Source organism: Mastigoproctus giganteus, chromosome 5 (genome assembly GCF_048544385.1).
Source record: "Mastigoproctus giganteus isolate SK-2022 chromosome 5, ASM4854438v1, whole genome shotgun sequence".
In the NCBI taxonomy this organism is placed as follows: Eukaryota; Metazoa; Arthropoda; class Arachnida; order Uropygi; family Thelyphonidae; genus Mastigoproctus; species Mastigoproctus giganteus.
Window position 1 is genome coordinate 240,026,698 of NC_143579.1, and position 18,524 is coordinate 240,045,221.

General features: G+C 37.8%; 1 protein-coding gene across 1 annotated transcript in view; it reads left to right on the plus strand.

The window, feature by feature from the left end:
- scaf6 (SR-related CTD associated factor 6) overlaps window positions 1–18,524 on the plus strand; it is a 320,666-nt gene that overhangs the window by 68,253 nt on the left and 233,889 nt on the right. The window lies entirely within an intron of this gene.

The following is an 18,524-nucleotide window of genomic DNA, read 5'->3' on the forward strand; positions in this document are numbered from 1 at the left end:
TTAATGGATGGCCAGTGCTCAAAACAGAAGGAACTGGAAAATTGCTGGAGAGGCCTTCATCCTGCGGTGGATTGAAAATGGCTGATGATGATGATGATGCTGATTTTAGGTAGTCAACAAGGATCTTCTTGTGGGCAGTGAGCTGTGGAGTGAAGTTGAAATCCTCTATGACGATATGGTGAGCCGAGGGGTGAAAGTGGGTTATTGCCCAGTTGGCTGCCTCAGTAATGATATCAGTTGTAGGTACCGGTGGGATATACATTATGCAGATATCTATTGTAGATGCGTTTCTTATCAGTGTGATGGCTAGAGCTTCGAAATTTGGTGAGTCACTGGAGTTAGTATTGATCAGTTTGAATGGTGCATCTTTGAAGAACATAGCAACACCACCCCTTCTATTCCTCCTGGAGGTGAACTCCGTCACATAGCCTGGTGGTGTAGCTATCACTGTGTTCTGTTGCTTGTGCTCAAGCCATGTTTTGGATATAGCTAAGATATCGAATTCGCCTGCTAGCAGGATTTGCTCTGTAGTTTCTATTTTATTTCGCAAGCTCCCAATGTTCTGATACATTACACTTATGGTGGCCGACCGGGCTAGCCAGGTGGGTAAAGTGCTTGCCTGGCAACCCAAAGGTCGTGGGTTCGAATCCCGCCTCGGGCTTGGATCAAAGTACTGCAAAAAAAAAAACCTTGGGAGGTGCACTATGGCCACAGAAGCCAATGCGCTAACAACTACCAAAAAAAAAAAAAAAAAACTTACGGTGTCAGAGCGGTGCATTTGCCTTAAATTTTTGGACCTCAAGAGGGGAAATACCACCCGAGGTCGTAGGTGTCTCATTGTGATCACTATTGGCACAAGCCAGTGTAGCTTGTCTTGCTTGCTCAGAGAATTTGTGCTATGGGGTAAAATGGGGCTATTGTCTACTGCGATGGTAGAACCGACTGTTTTGTTTTCCGTATGGCATAAGGGGTGCGACCATTGTTGAACCTGGATCTTGAGTCAGCTTCTATTCAATCCACGATGTTTCTCCTTGTGATGCTGCTGCCTGGGTAGAATGGACGGTTGATAACACCGATCAGCCAGGAAGAGGGGTTACTGATAGCTTTGACAGACGTTGCTTCACAGGATAACTCGAATGAAGAGTAATTATTGCTCTTGGTAGGTAGCTTAGTGACTTCTGCACTCACGTTGAGGTCTTGAAGGAGGACGTTAGCTATTTGTTCTGGAGTTGTTAGGGGATGCAGCCTCGAAATGAAAAAAAATTCTTAGAGGTTTTGTTGCGATGTGGTGTCAAGGCTCTGAGCCTAGAAGAATTTGACGTGCCTGTTACACATGCTTTTTTCATCTGTGCACTTGGTTTGTGTGAATGTTTGACCTTTGGTGGTGGAGTGTTGTGAGTGGGATGGGGCTCAGTTCTGGCCACAGTGCCTGCCCATGTTGTTCTGATGGCCTTTTTATTAGGATTAATTTCAGCATTGTGAACTAGTGGTTCCGTAGTATGATGGCTGATGTTACTTGGTGCAATTCCTGTGTGTACTGATGGCATAATTTCTGGACTTCCTTGATGACTGCATGAATGGACTGATGAGTTGTGCACGTATATAGGTTGTGAGGCACTTGCGATGGCTGGGCTATGGCTGGTTGGAAGTGATGTGGAATGATCTGATCACTTGGTGGAATTTTTACCTTTTCATTTGACGTAATTTGAGGACTGTGTTGCAGGTATATTATTGCCTTTTGTATGGGAATGCGATATTTTCTCTGTGTAGTGATCAATTTCTGCAGCTTTTCCACAGCACTCTGAGACAGGAATAGAATGACTTATGCCTTTATTTCTGCACTGCTTTCGTGGCTTGGATTTTGGTCATGGTGGTTGCTGCGTTTCACATCCTCATGAATTTTGCTAGAGAAGAGATCGTAACACTTATCGTAGTACAGACTCCAATTGTACGCATTTTAGTAGGCTGCCTCGAAGTTGCTCAGCATTGGCAACAGGAACTCATTGGTTACATGAGGTTGGGTGGAACGAACAGGAAGGTTTTTATTTTGCAGCCCTACTGGATATTGCCTATTCATCTCCGCTGTGACCTTCGCATCAGGGTACATGCTGACACTCCTTGCTGTCCAACTAGATGCGGCGGTCTCGAGTGTGCGGGTCTATTCAGTCTGTGAGGCAGTATTGGTGCAGGAAGTAGAATTGAGATTGTGCTGTGTTCCGATGGTGCGCTTAGTCTTGGGGATCTCTTTAGTGATACTGGTTTCACTGTGACTATCCTCTGAGTCATTTAATCCGAGGCACGGAATGGCACTTTCAGTATTAGTGGTCAATGTTGTGTGCCCTCAGGTTTCTGAGCTTTATACACGTCTAGAGGTGTCAATCTGGGTTTCTCAGGTGAGATTACAGATTTCCTTGGAAATACCCTCCGGCAGTGGGCACAAACGTAATGCTCTTTAGCTAACTTTGACATTTTAAAGATTTGTGACCATTCAGAGCAATTTCTGCACAAGGAGTGGCTGCAGTCACTATTGCATATTAGTATATGTTTGACCTTCTTCAGACAGGCCTGACAAGTATGTATACAATCTTCCACCTGCATATTGCTTATTTCACTGCTACTATTTGAAGGCAGCAAATTTTCATGTTGATCCAAATGCTTTTAGAGTAGCTTCCACTTAATTCTGTTAGAGCAGACACAAAGAAAGAAGGTCACTTTTGTTTGTGAGCTCTCAATTTCGTATGGGGTTATTAGCATCAGTTCTAGCCGCTGTCCTCAAGGTGTTGAGGTATTATTTCCACAGTTGTTAGCAGAAGTTGCTTCTACAGGAATGGGATACACTTAAATAGAAAGGGTGCAAGAATGTTTGCTGATGCTATTGAGGCAGTGTTAGGTGGGTCGGAAAACTGCTAGATTGGGGGGGATACAAGGACTAATAGATTAACAGTAGCCACTGGCAGAGGTGAAAGTGATTCTTGCACTGCTTCTATTGGAATGAGCCGCAGCCTGGAAAATAAGATGCAGGATAGTTCAGAGACTGCGGGGAATCATTGGGGTACAAATAAACACATAGGTTGCGTTAGGGTAGCTAAGAAAAAGACAGGTGCATGCATACTTGCGTGTACACCAATGCTAGGAGTTTAGTAAATAAATTTGATGAATTTGAGGTATTGCTCAAAACATCAAAGGCAGATATTGTGGGGATTTCAGAGACGTGGTGTCACACAGATATAAGGAATGCAGAACTGGAATTTGGGGAGTACAATGTCTACAGAAAGGATAGACAGGGTAGGAAGGGAGGAGGGGGTTATGCTATTAGTTAAGAAACACATAAAATCCAAGGAAGTGAAGCCAGTCAACGTTGCTGGACAGCGCAGTGTCGAGTCAGTTTGGTGTGACATAAGCATTGGGAGATCAAAATTGAGAGTAGGAGTGTGCTATAGGCCTAATCACTCTGATGAGTATAATAAGAAACTGTATGCGGAAATAGAATGGGCCAGTAAATCAGAGAGTCTTATAATGGGGGATTTAAATTTTCCCAGATATTGACTGGAATTTGGGGGCTGGTCACTCACACACTAGCAAGGCTTTTGTGGATTTATTGGATGATTGTTTTCTACATCAGCATGTTCGGGAGGCAACTAGAGGGAGTAATACTCTTGATTTGATTATCAGTAGTGATTCTTCATGCATTAAGAATCTGCAGGTAAATGAACCACTAGGTGGCAGTGATCACAGTGTGCTGAAGTGGGATTTACTCAAAGAGGTAACTACCATTAGGGGTAAAGGGAAGGGTTATTGCTTTCGTAAAGGCGACTACAATGGACTGAGACAGTATTTAAATTCTATACAGTGGGACCAACTGATGATGTTACCAACAGTAAATTCAAAATGGGAAGCATTCAAAGAACTTATCTTGGAAGCTACTAGGCTTTACATACCAACTAAGAAATATTGTTCAAGGTTTAGGCCTAAATGGATGTCAGATGAACTAATGAGACATATGGCAGAGAAGAAAAATGCATGGGATACATACAAATTAACACGTGACACAGAAGCCTATGATAGATACAAGTTGATCTGTAACTAAGTTACAAAGGAGGTTAGGCAGGTGAAGGCAGATTACGAGAAATCTTTGGCAAGGGATGCAAAGAAAAACAGCAAGGAGTTCTTTACTTATGTAAACTCTAGAAGGAAGGGGAGGAATCAGATTGATCCACTTGAGATCGATGGGTCAACTGTTGATGATCCTGCTCAGATAGCTAACAAACTGAATGAATATTTTGCATCGACATTCACACATGAGGAGTTATTCAGCGAGGGGAATGCCAGAGGTGTATTCGACTCTGGCAGTAAGCTAGAGAATCTTGTAATAACTGAGAGTAAAGTGGAGGAGAAATTGTTGAAGATAAATACAAGAAAGGCACCTGGGGTGGATGGGATCTATCCAGTTATATTAAAGGAGGCAGCAAAGGAAGTAAGCAAACCCTTAGCCATAATTATGAGTCCATTACTTCCCCTGAGTCCATTCCTTGGACTCAGGGGAAGTACCCATGGACTGGAGATGTGCAAATGTAACCCCAATTCACAAAGGAGGATCAAAGGGCGACACAAATAATTATAGACCTGTTAGTTTAACTTCTGTTCCTGGAAATTAATGGAGTCACTGGTTAAAGAAGCACTGCAGGATCATCTAGACAAGACTTCAGTCATAGCTCAGACACAGCATGGTTTTGTTAAGGAGAAGTCTTGCCTGACCAATTTGATTGGATACTATGATGCAGTCACAAAAGAACTGGATGCAGGGAATAACTTTGATATTATATACTTGGATCTTAGAAAGGCTTTTCATACTGTTGGACATGGAAGACTGCTGCACAAATTGGAGCAGTGTGGCATTGGAGGAAAATTGCTGCTGTGGATAAAGGGGTGGTTGAGGGGGAGAAGACAGAGAGTGGTAATCAATGGACACTGCTCATCCTGGACTAATGTTATTAGTGGAGTCCCTCAGGGTTCAGTATTGGGTCCATTATTGTTTTTCTGTATTTATAAATGATATTGATGATGGTATATCAAGCTTAATGTCCAAGTTTGCCGACGATACGAAGGTTGGCAGGGTTGTCAAGGACACTACTGACACTATGCTACTTCAACAGAATCTGGAAAGTTTGAGCAGATGGGCTTAGAGGTGGCAAATGAAGTTTAACATTGACAAATGTAAAGTACTACATATGGGAAACAGCAACCCCAGAGCAATGTATCAATGTAACTCTGTGGTACTACACTGACAGTGGTAGAGAATGAAAGGGACCTGGGGGTGGTTGTGCAGGCAGATATGAAGTTTTCTGAGCAGTGCAGACGGGCTGCAAGAGTAGCTCATGGTGTATTGTCCATGATATATAGGAATTTTTCTAGCAGGGATAAGGAGGTCATTATTCCCTTGTATAAGGCAATTGTCAGACCACACCTAGAGTACTGTATACAGGTCTGGAGGCCTCATTTCAAGAAGGATGTAGAGATGCTGGAACGAGTACAGAGAAGGGCAATGAGATTAGTGAATGGAACAAAGGGGTGCTCTTATGAAGAAAGGCTTAAGTTTTGCAAATTGCAGTGTCTGGAGACTAGGCACCGGCGAGGTGATCTGATAGAGGTGTATAAAGCCTTGAATGGTTTGAGCATGCTCAATGCTGATGGGATTCTTCCTCTTGCTCAGAATAATCACCTGAGAGGTGCATAAATTCAAATTGAGAAATGACAGATGTAGGATAGACGTGAGGAAATTTGCCTTTAGGCAGCGGGTGGTTGGTTGGTGGAATAAACTTCCATCCCTTGTCGTGGAAGTTGATAGCTTAAATAAGTTTAAGGCTCAGCTGGACAGGTATTTCGAACGAACAGAGGGGTGAAGTGGAAGTGGTTATTTTATTTTATTTTTTTTTATTTATTTATTTATTTATTTTTTTTGGCTGATGCTGCATAAGCTTGCTTTCTTGCATCAAATGCCTCTACTAATGCTAATGCTAAGAAGGAATCAAGATTGTTAAAAGTACACCAGTACAATAGTACTGAAAATTTATCACAGCTGACTGTGATAAATTAACAATTAAAACACTTACAGTTGGTAGCACCACAGCAAATATTGTAATGTGCTATTTCGAAAGCTTGACATATACGAAAAAAATGATCGTGGTTCTATTAGTATCAGATAGGGAATGAAACTATGCTCATAGTTTTTAGCCAGCAAAAATCACGTATATCAGTTTGGGGTCTGGCCCAAAATCATGACAGCCAGAATCATGATGGCCAAAATCCCGACAGTATCTACTATATTTTAAAAATATATGATTATAATTCTGTATATATTTATTACTTTTTAGTAAGTAAAAGATTACCTTATTAGATTAATTTTGTAGAAAGAATATAAACAATAACAAAATTTTAATGACAAATATCTCTCTCAATTTGAAGATCATGTTTTCTGTTATAGAAACAAACAGTTTTAAAATACGATTAGCAAATAAAAATGACTTAATCAATTTTACTTTATTATATAGCATTGAATTGTATTAGTAAAATAATAAGAGGAGTTTACCTCAATATAGTGCATAGAACACTTTCCGTATGATACCCTCCAGAAATTAAAACGGAAAAATCGACAACTTACCGGTACGTTAGAGTAAAATATAAATAATTAAATAAACAATTTAACACAATTCAAATCAATTTAAAACAATTAAAAATCAAACTAACGTAATTAAAAGAATTAACGAAAATATTCAAAACGATTTTCCTTCCTGAAGCTGACAATGCTTTTCGACCGTATGTCATGATCACAGGAATGAAAATTACCGAATCGGGTTAAACGTGATACTTAAATAGAGATTATTTGTCTTCGCGCATGCACGTAAAGGTCCATGCATCGGAGATCAAATATGGCCGCCGAACATTAACCGAGTTCTCGTGTAATTTATTTCAACGGTTTCTGCAATTAATAGTCGCGTATAATTACGTTGAACGTTAAGTATTTTGGCCTCGTTAAATAAAAAGTATGTTTTTCGTTAATGGCATGAAAGGCTAATTCTGACGCTGCTGAACGAGAAGCACGAACTGAGGCTTCATGTTGATTGACACGAATATTAAGAGAAAATTGGGTCGAACCCTGATAAGACGAGTCGCAATCACCACAAGAAATGTTGTATACCAGATCATTAATTTGTGTTGCGAACGCTGAAAGAACCGAGCGATTGTTCAGTATAGTGTGTAACTTCCGTATTGGCCTAGCTACAATTTTAAATTGGGTATCTTTAAAGAATCTGTTAAGCTGTTTGTGCCACTGTTCAACATATGGGACAGAAATAAAGTATTTTTTGATATTACTATTGTTGATTGGTGTAGTATTTTGTATCCTATCCTTAGCTTGTACCCTAATTCGGTTTATTGTGGTAATGGAATAACCCCTGTTTAAGAAACTGCTAGTTAATATTTGTATTTCTGAGTCCAAAGCAGAATCTGTCGTTGAATATTTATAGGCATTGAGAAATTGATTAAAGATAATCGATCTTTTGTAGGTGAATGGGTGATAGCTATTATAATGTAGAAGCATACCGGTGTTTGTAGGTTTTCGATAGATGCTAAATTGTATTTTGTTCGAGTCCCGGGTAAGCGTGAAATTTAGAAAGTTTAATGACTTTGTATCTGTATCTTCCCTTTCCAATGTAAATTTGAGTCTAGAATGAATATTATTAAACGAATGTAAAATGTCTTGGATAGTATTACTATCGATAATAACTAGAACATCGTCTAAATACCTCCCATAGTATGTGATATGGGTTCGAAACGGTGTCAAATGTATCTGCTCAATCGTTGAGAGATGGATCTCTGACATTAAGCCACTCAGGCTCAAACCCATTGGTAATCCAAAAATTTGTTTGTACACCTTGTCTCGAAAGGTGATGTAGTTAGCCTCAACTAACAGTTTAATTAAGTGAAAAATTTCCTTAATAGGTAGCTTCGTATAATTAATCGGTGTCGAGTTTTTATTTAACCTATCCCAAATAACATCTAATGTGTATTCAACGTTTACATTCGTATATAATGAGGTAACGTCTAGTGAGAATAAATTGTCATTGTCGCCGAGTCTACAGTCTTTAAGCTTATTAAATTTAGATTGTTTTAAATTGATTTGAATTGTGTTAAATTGTTTATTTAATTGTTTTAAATTGATTTGAATTGTGTTAAATTGTTTATTTAATTATTTATATTTTACTCTAATGTACCGGTAAGTTGTCGATTTTTCCGTTTTAATTTCTGGAGGGTATCATACGGAAGTGTTCTACACACTATATTGAGGTAAACTCCTCTTATTATTTTACTAATATTATTATCAACGTAGAACATATTGAGTAGTACAGCTCTGATTCATACTCTAATAGCATCGAATTGGTAATTTTTCAAGTCGAATTTTGGTATTTGTGTAGGGCATTTGAGCAGTAATTATAAGTATAGTATTGAAATGCTAAAGATAAAAAACTTGAAATAAGAATACTTTCAGAATATGAAAATTCAGAGTAATGTATTTTGGCATCTGTTGTAACATTTGTCATAAATATCATTAAACTGTAATTATACAGTTATTTGTTATTAGCTGTACTTTCACGAATTTCTTTGACAAATATATTAGGCATGACCACAGGCGCTGGCAGGATACTTTGAAATCGTAACAGGAAAATATATTACAGAAAAAATATCCCATTTTCTTCTTATTATTGTTATACTAATAAAAAAATGGGAAAATAAGAAAATGGGTTTCTTGTTAAAGATTCTGCAGTGGGAGAGGAAAGAATTCTTCTATTTACTACAAAAGTAAATATTTAATGCCTACATATGCTCAGTATTGGATTATGGATGGTACATTTAAAACGGTGCCCACAATTTTTTATAAATTATATACAATACATGCACCCATCAGTAATGAAAACTATCGAATTCTTCCCTTAGTTTATGTGTTAATGACGAATAAGAGTGAAGAAAATTATAAATGTTTGTTTCAAGATATGAATGACTTTGCCGAAGAAAATGAAATTGAATTGAGACCACAGGCTATATTCACTGACCTGGAATTAGCTATTTGCTACTTCGACATTTGTGTGCTTTGGCATTTATTACTTCTGGTGGTGAGATACTACAAGCATTTAATGTTCTGAAGCTTGTTTGTTATTTGGTTTTTAGGAGCATTAGCAGCTAAGGCCATATTGCTCTTTGGATATGCGGTGGTCATTACCTGACCTTTCCGCATCCTACGTATTTGGTGGTGTTCTGAAGCCACATTTAGCAAGGGAAGCTAGTGATTGATAGAGTGGTTTGAAGACAATTATATATATGGAAGAATTAGATGGTATATGTGTAATGGTACGGTAATTCAAGCTCCACCATTATTTCCACCAACATTATGATCTGTATATGATTCCATTCAACTGGGAATTCCATGCACCCAAAACAGTGTTGAGGCTTGGCATAGAAGATGGGAATGTATAGTTGGACGAGCATATACACCGATGAGCCAAAACATTATGACTGCCTACCTAATATGATGTTGGTCCTCCACGTGCAGCCAAAACAGCTCGTACCTGGTGAGGCATGGACGCTACAAGATTTCTCAATGTGTCTTATGCTATCTGGTACCAACATGTAACCAGCAGATCCTTTAACTCCTGTAAGGTCTGTGATTGAGACGCTGCAGATTGGAGTTGCTGTTCCAACACAAACCATGGATGCTCAATGGGATTGATGTTTGTGGAATTTGGAGGCTAGGGCAATACCTGGGAGTCTTCCTCATGTTCTGCGAAACAGTCCGGGTGGTGTGGCATGGCGCATCACATTATCCTTCTGAAAGACAGCACCGCCAGAGGGGAAGACCGTTACCATGAAAGGGTGTACCTGGTCAGCAATGATGTTTAGGCAGGTGATAGATGTCAGATTGTCCGACAGATGGATGACTGGGCCCAGCAGAACATTGCCCAAGAGAGATTAAAAGTCAGGGTAATCCCCAAAAGAGATATATCGTTTTGCCTAGAAATCTTTTTTGCAAGATATAAGACAATACTGAGTTTTAGAAGGATTGAAATCAGATAAGTTGTCTTTGCCCCACTGGAGAATTACCTGGAGATTGTCATTTAAGGAATTGGTTGCAGTTATTTGAGAATTTGAAGCTGATTGAACAGGGCAAGGTTTCTCAAAATGGAAAGTGGAATGCGATGTGCTATTGGCAAAACTATTGTTAGGATTTCTAGTCAGTGGAAGAAGGTCATTAATATACAAGAGGAAAAGAGTGGGGGAAAGAACTGAACCTTGGGGGACACCAGCATTAGTGGAGAAGTTAGAACACTTAGAGCCATCTGCTATTACCCTCAGTGAGCGATCAGAGAGAAAACTGGATAACCAATTACAAAAAACAGTTGGCAGACCATAAGATGGAAGCTTGTTTAGAAGACCTTTATGCCAAACACGATCAAAAGCCTTTGAGATGTCAAGAGCAACTGCTTGTGTTTCACCAAACTTTTCCATTGAATTTGTCCGTATATGGGTAACATAAGCCAGAATATCACCAGTGGATCGACACTGATGGAATTCAACAATACTAGCGATTGTTGATCAGACGGAAGGTTTCTAGGTAGTTTAAGAGTAGGCAGTTAATTGATTTCTCCATTACTTTAAAAAGAGTAGAAATAATTGCAATGGGACGATATTTGGATGGGAGGGACTTTAACCTTTTTAGGAACTGGCTGGATATGAGCAAATTTCCAAGCGGAAGGAAAAACACCTTTGGAATAGGAAAGTGAAAAAAGGTGGCAAAGAACAGGAGTAAGTTCAGGAGCACAGGTTTTGAGAACAAGTGGAGAAATACCATCAGTACCTGGAGCTTTCTTAGCATCGAGATTCGTTAAAATCCTTCTGACATATGAGTTGGAAGAAAAATGGAATGCTAGCAGGTTCACTTTATCCTTGGCTGAAGTGACAACAGAACTATCTGGTTTTGACAGAGGTGGGAGCAGAGAGGGACAAAAGTTGCGGGGCCAATAGCTTTGGCAAGACACCAGAATGCTCGGCTACCATTAGGGCAAGAAGCAAGTTTTCTACTCTTAGCCTGTTCAAAATCTAGTTTTGACTGATTAATGACCATTTTACAATTGTTGCGAGCTTTGGTGTAGGCAGAAAATGAAACTGAAGAATTGGAAACAAGCCAATTACGATATGCAACGTTCTTCTCTTGAACAGGCTTAGCATATTTATTGGAAAACTAAGGTTTAGATAAAGGATTCCATTCCTACCAGAATAATTTCGCTGACACGATCTGAGCAAATGTTGACATCAGAAGTTTTGAAACAGTAATCTGACCAAGGAAAAGAAGAAAAGAAATCTCGCAGGTCATCCCATTTTGCATTCTTGTAATGCCAAACAAGACGAGATTGGGAATAGCTATGAGATAAAGGCTCCATTGGAGAAGAGACAATCAACAAGTTGTGATCTGTTGTGCCTAAAGTACTAATCACTTCGACCGTGTACGTAGAAGGGTTGTTTGTGAGAGAAAGATCAAGCATGTTGGCTGTATGGTCAGGATTGTCGGTTATTGTTGTAGGTAAATGAACAATCTCTGCAAGGCCATTAGTAATTGCAAAAGCCTCAGCATCTCGACCAGCTGTGTCAGTGTGACTAGAAAACGAAAGCCAGTTGGAGTGCTGAACATTAAAATTACCATGGAAAATTACTTCACTGTTAGGAAAGTTGGACTGGGGAAAGTCAAGTTGCAAAGAGAGGAAGCCAAAGAGATCCAAGTGATTAGTGGAGTTGGGAGAACGGTAGAGACAACAGATGAATTTGACACAATGAGGTAGAGAGATTTTAAGCCAGAGAAGATCAAAGAGAGGAGATTCCAAGTTGCCAAGTCTCTGACAGGGAGTATCAGAACGGACATATGCACAAGTACCACCTTTGAGGCGAAAGGAATGATACAGCGAATAATTTGGGCAACTGAGATGGGCAGTAGTTGAATCATCTGATAACTGAGATTCTGTCAAAAAAAGTACATGGGGTTTGGTAGACTGCAAGTGGAAATGGACATCGTTGATATTAGAATTGAGACCACTTATATTTGTGAAATGAACTAGGAAGTGGTTGGGAGGTTTAGATCTTTTTGCAGATAAGCTTACTCTTAGTTTGACAATTCATGGTGTATTTAAAAGTAAGGGGACATGTTGTATGAAGTAATGAAATTTTTGGATATGGTGTACACATGGTAAGTATATACCCAGATCCTTGACATAACTTGGCCTTGACAATGCTCCCCGCATACACACTACTCGGACTCCCTCCAGTCACTATCTGGTAGAGTAGAGGTAGCAAGATTATACACTAACTGATCCGGAAACCTCCTAGAGAGTTACCAGTAGGTTGGGTCTGGCGTACTAAATAGCGGCCGGCCTGCAAACACCGTTTTAGAACTGGTCACTTGAAATGTAAGGAAGATTGGATTTCTCCATGATGACTTTTGAGGTTCATCATAACCTCAAAAGTCATCAGTCATGCTACATGATGGAAGAGATGGGGAAGGGTTGAGCAGAACTTAGCTCTGTAGACTAAACATGGGTTCGACCACTTCAAGCCTCCAATTTTTGGTCCTTGAGGTTGACACAGACAGCAGAAATAAATATTGATACATGATCAGGTATTTCATCAGTCCCCTGATGAAATACATGATCATGTATCAATATTTATTTCTGCTGACATCAGATCATGTATTTTTGCGTTACCTATATTAGACCTTTTACTTAAATTGTTTTCCCCCATTTTCTGATGAGAGCTACACCATTTTTGTTTTATTTTTATTTGCATTTTATTAATATTTTGTTGTACTAATTTTATTTTAAGTTTCCCCACTTTATATTGGTTGACAATTCAGCCCATAATTTTCTTAATTCATCATAACCTCTAAAATATTAACATTCTTTCACCTTTCACTAATCTACTACTCTTCTTTTTCTACTTTCCTCACACACACACACGCACACATATATATATTTAAATAATGACAAAAGTTAAAATATAATAAAATAAATAAATAAATATTGAGCTTTTATTAGAGGCAGCGACATGCACATCCTCCCTATGAAGCCAAGATATATCCAATATTTTAAAATAAAATAAAATAAAACATAAGCCAGTAGTATGGTAACTGTAGAGCGAAAATTAACACAAAAATAACCCAAAATAAAACGAACGAAAGGGAAAGTAAAGGTAAGACATAAACAGTAGCCGAAAAACCCCTATATAATTTAGCACTTTAAATTAAATTAATAAAACCGATATAAAATTTAAAATAATGCCAATTACATTATAATTTAGCAGTACCCCCCTCCCCCCCAGAAAGGTACCAGTTCCGAAAGACGTGAAATATCACCAAAAAGGGTTAATGGAACTACTAAAAGATAACAAAATCAAAATCATAGACTCAATTGCTATACAAATTGCTCAAAGGCGAAAAGATCGAAGAACCAAACCACCCATTTCTCCTTCGATCGATCCACCAATGCAGAGGATTTGCACGGCGGCGGTCCTTATGCAGCGAAAAATAAATTATAGAACAGACAGCACTCTAAAGTAGAGCCACACCACTGACATAATGTAAGCTGAACCAGCTTATATAAAATAAAATAGAAAATAGATGGCGGCACAGGCCCTGCTTAATTAGCATATCAACCAATTACTACCATTAAATTATATTTAAATAATGACAAAAGTTAAAATATATAAAATAAATAAATAAATATTGAGCTTTCATTAGAGGCAGCAACATGCACATCCTCCATATGAAGCCAAGATATATCCAATATTTTAAAAATCTATTATTTTGATTTTGTTGTCTTTAATAGTTCCATTAACCGTTTTTGGTGATATTTCACGTCTTTCGGAACTGGTACCTTTCTGGGGGAGGGGGTTACCGCTAAATTATTATGTAATTGGCATTATTTTAAATTTTATATCGGTTTTATTAATTGGATTTAAAGTGCTATTCTATAGGGGTTTTTCGGCTACTGTTTATGTGTTACCTTTACTTTCTCTTTCTCGTTCGTTCGTTTCATTTTGGGTTATTTTTGTGTTAATTTTCACTCCACAGTTTTTGCCATACTGCTGGCTTATGTTTTATTTTATTTTATTTTAAAATATTGGATATATATTGGAATTGTGTCAAAAGACATTTAGGTTTAAATATTAAATGGCGTAAGTATTGTAAACAGTACTGGAAAGACCTTATCAGCCTTAATGTAAAAAACAATTACATACAGATGGGCAATAACATCTATGTGCAAATAAGAGGTGTGGCTATGGGTTCAAGTAGTTCATGCTCCATAGCCAACCTCTCTTTGCACTTTTATGAAAATAAATATAAAGAAGACATCACATACTACAGGTACATAGATGATGTACTAATCATCAACCATACAGATTTCAATTACATAGCTAAAAAAATCTATCCCGAAGATTTGACTATAGAAAGAACCAACACAGAAAAGCAACCAACAAGCCACCTACCTAGATAGTCAAATCACAATAGCAAACGATTTTGTATACACCAAACACTACGATAAAAGAGACCTGTTCGGCTTCCCAGCAATTAAACTAATTGGGAAACTAAATTAGCCAAAAATATACATGGAAACATTATCAGAAACCAAACAAACAGAATTATACACATATGCAATAGCCCAAAAAGCATTATAACAGCTTTAATAAAACTGAAAAATACCCTTATCAAAAACAAAATACCTGACAATTACATCAGACACCATATAAATGCAGCTGCACAAGCTAAACTCATACAACAACCAACTCACATTAGTCCCGATAGTATCATAGAAAAAATGTTTTCCACTGAACATGAATAACTCTAATTAGAGCTATAATTTGGCCCACTTTTAAAGCCCAGGTTAATTGTGCATAGGTGTGGCTCGACACCTATCCGCACGGTACCTGGATGTCCAAATCCATAATTCCCCACAAGCAGAATTATTAACACCATTAATGTAAATATGCAGGTCTACATTACCATACAGGTATAATGCATTTCCACTAAATCAAGATTATTTACAAGTATGGAAACAGAGTTAATATTCACAATGAAAGAGGCTGTATATATTTTTAAATAGTTATCCCCGAGAGCACATACAGGGCTGTCATGCCTTAGAAAAGTGAATAAATAAATAATTATTTATTCAAAATTTGTATTCAAAATTCCTTTTAGATTTTACCACGTGGTTTCTTACACGTGCTCTTTGACATACAGAACATGTCAGAAACAGAAGTAAGAGTATTGCTGTTCTTTTTCATAATTTTGGTGGATGACCTCTGAAGAAGACACAAAAATTATGAAAGATACTGCAATGCTATTTCTACCTTGGTCGTTGTTTTTTCAAAATTTGCATTTTGGTTCTTTTCTTTTCATTTTATTTTATTTCGTTATACTTATTTTCTTTTCCTTTCTTCCACCCTTTGTTCAACACATGTATCGCTCCCAGGGTAAACCGTATTTTCATTAGTAGCATTAGTTAATTTCGATACTTATATGTGTACTTACTTACTATATTCTACACATAAAAATAATTTTATACATATATATATATATATACCTATATTTGAATAATGTTTGAAATAGTTGAAAACTGAATCTTTCATAATAAAAAATAAAAAGGTAAAGCAAACATCAGAGGCAACAAAAAGCATATTCCTCTACATGCAAAAAGCATATTCCTTTAAATATAAAAAAAAAAATCTAAAAATAATGCCAGCAGCATGGCAAGACAGAAGAGCGAAAATAGTCAAAATAAACATAACGAACAAACCAACAGGGAGGGAAGAGAAGGGTAACAAGAGTAAAAATATTGCAGCAGAAACTCTCCAAGATAATTTATAAAATCTAAATGCAAAGATAATAAAATAATAATCAATTAACTTTTGAATGCCAATTAAATAGAAATTTAATGGGCACCAAGTCAAAATTTATGCGAAATATCACCAACGGAGATGTAAACCAATTACAATAAAATAAAACAAAAATAAATGAAAAATAGACTGACCATTATGCCCCAACACCACAAGGCCAATAATGGTCTGGGAATTGCTGCATTTCGATCGCTAGATAAATTGCCGCAAAGGCGAGTCGATCGAAAGATTAGTCCACAACCCGATCCCCAATATATATATAAAGTGTCCGCCACCTGATTATATATATAAAGTGCATGTTGTTTATTCATTAATATGACATAAAATATTAACAATATCTTATAATGTTTGCATAACTGCAGTGTACATGTTCCATGTGTTCAAATAAAATTTTAATATTTTGTGGCCGTTTTAATTACATGAAAAACATTTTTTTTTGCTTGCAAACGGTTTCTAAGATATAGATTTTAACTTTGATATTTTTTAAAATTCAATCGACATGTTGGGATTTTGGCCATTGGGAACCTGGCTGTTGGGATTTTGGGTGGCACCAATCAGTTTGATGGCAAAGGCCTTGGTATCAACCGCACGGCAAATTGTCTGTTGTAGAGATGAGGTATGGATATGAGATGACAGTGAAGAGTAGACTTTGAAAGAACATTATAAAGTGATTCAAGGCTTTATACATCTCAGTCAGATCACTTCACAGGTGCCTAGTTTCCAGACACTGTAATTTGCAAAACTTAAGCCTCTTTTCATAAGAGCAACCCTTTGATCCATTCACTAATCTTGTTGCCCTTCTCTGCACTCATTCCAGCAGCTCTACATCCTTCCTAAAATGAGGCCTCCAAACTTGTATGCAGTACTCAAAGTGTGACCTGACCATTGCCTTATACAAGGGAATAATCATCTCCTTATCCCTGCTAGAAAAATTCCTGTATATCATTGACAAGATACCATGAGCTACTCTAGAAGACTGTCTGCACTGTTCAGAAAACTTCATATCTGACTGGAATTACCCCCAGGTCATTTAGATACCATGAAACAAAGCATGGGTTCAGTTGTGAATGAGACAGTGTGAAGCTGTTTTCTTAGTTTTTTTTTTTTTTTTTTTAGCATTAGCATTAGTTGAGGTATATGATGCAAGAATGCAAGCTTATACAGCATCAGCCAAAAAAAAAAAAAAAACACCTTCCCATTTCACCCATCCGGTCGCTCAAAATGTTTGTCTAGTTCAATCTTAAATTTATTTAAGCTGTCAATCTCCACAACAACAGATGGAAGTCTCTTCCAGCAAACAACTACCTGTTGGCTAAAGGCAAACTTCTGCACATCTGTTCTACAACTGTTTTTCCTCAATTTGAATCTATGCCCCCTCAGGTTCTTAGTCTGAACAAGTGGAAGTATCCAGTCAGCATTGAGTCTGCTGAAACTGTTTAAGGCCTTATACACCTCAATCAGATCACCTTGCAGGTGCCTACTCTCCAGATGCTGCAACTTGCAGAACTTAAGCCTTTCTTCATAAGTGCATCCCTTTGTTCCTCTCACCAATCTTGTTGCCCTTCTCTGTACTCGTTTTAGCAACTCCACATCCTTACTAAAATGAGGCCTCCGGAACTGTATACAGTACTCAAGGTTTGGCCTGACCATTGCCTTATATAAAAGGTTAATCACCTCCTTGTCTCTGCTAGAAAAAAATCCTATATATCATTGACAAAACTCCATGACTTGCTCTGGCAGCCCGTCTTCACTGCTCAGAGAACTTCATATCTGATTGCACAATTACCCCCAGGTCTTTTTCATTCTCCACCTCCCTGAGTGTAGTACCACAGAGTTGGTATGTTTCTCTTGGGTTACTGCTACCCATATGCAGTACTTTGCATTTGTCAATGTTAAACTTCACTTGCCACTTCTCAGCCCATCTGCCTAACTTTTCAAGATTCTGTTGCAGTAGCATACTGTCTTTAGTGTCCCTAACAATGCTGCTAACCTTTGTATCATCTGCAAACTTGGACATTAAGCCTGATATACCTTCATTGATATCATTGGTAAATACACAAAACAACAATGGGCCCAGCACCGAACACTGGGGGACTCTGCTAATAACATTAGTCCACGTAGAGCATTGCCCATTTATTACAACTCTCTGCTGTCTCCCACTCCCAGATTAATTGGCAGAATGCAGTAGAGAGATTTAAGCCAGAAATCCAGAGGAAATTAAAAAGAGGAGATTCCAAATTAAGAAGTATGACAAGGAATATCAGAATGATAATTGCACATGTCAGAGTGATATGCACAAGTATCACTTTTGAAGTAAAATAGCAGAAAGGAATCTTTCTTTACATACCATGAAACAAAGCATGGGCTCAGCTGTGAATGAGACAATGTAAGCTGTTTTTTTAATTTTTTTTTTTTTTTGTTATAAACCACTGGAGTTCTCTAAGTATGAAGGTCTAAAAATGACAGGCCTAAAAGTATGGCCTTTTTAATTATAACACAAAGTTGGTCAAAATTTATTCAGATATTTGACAAAGTTG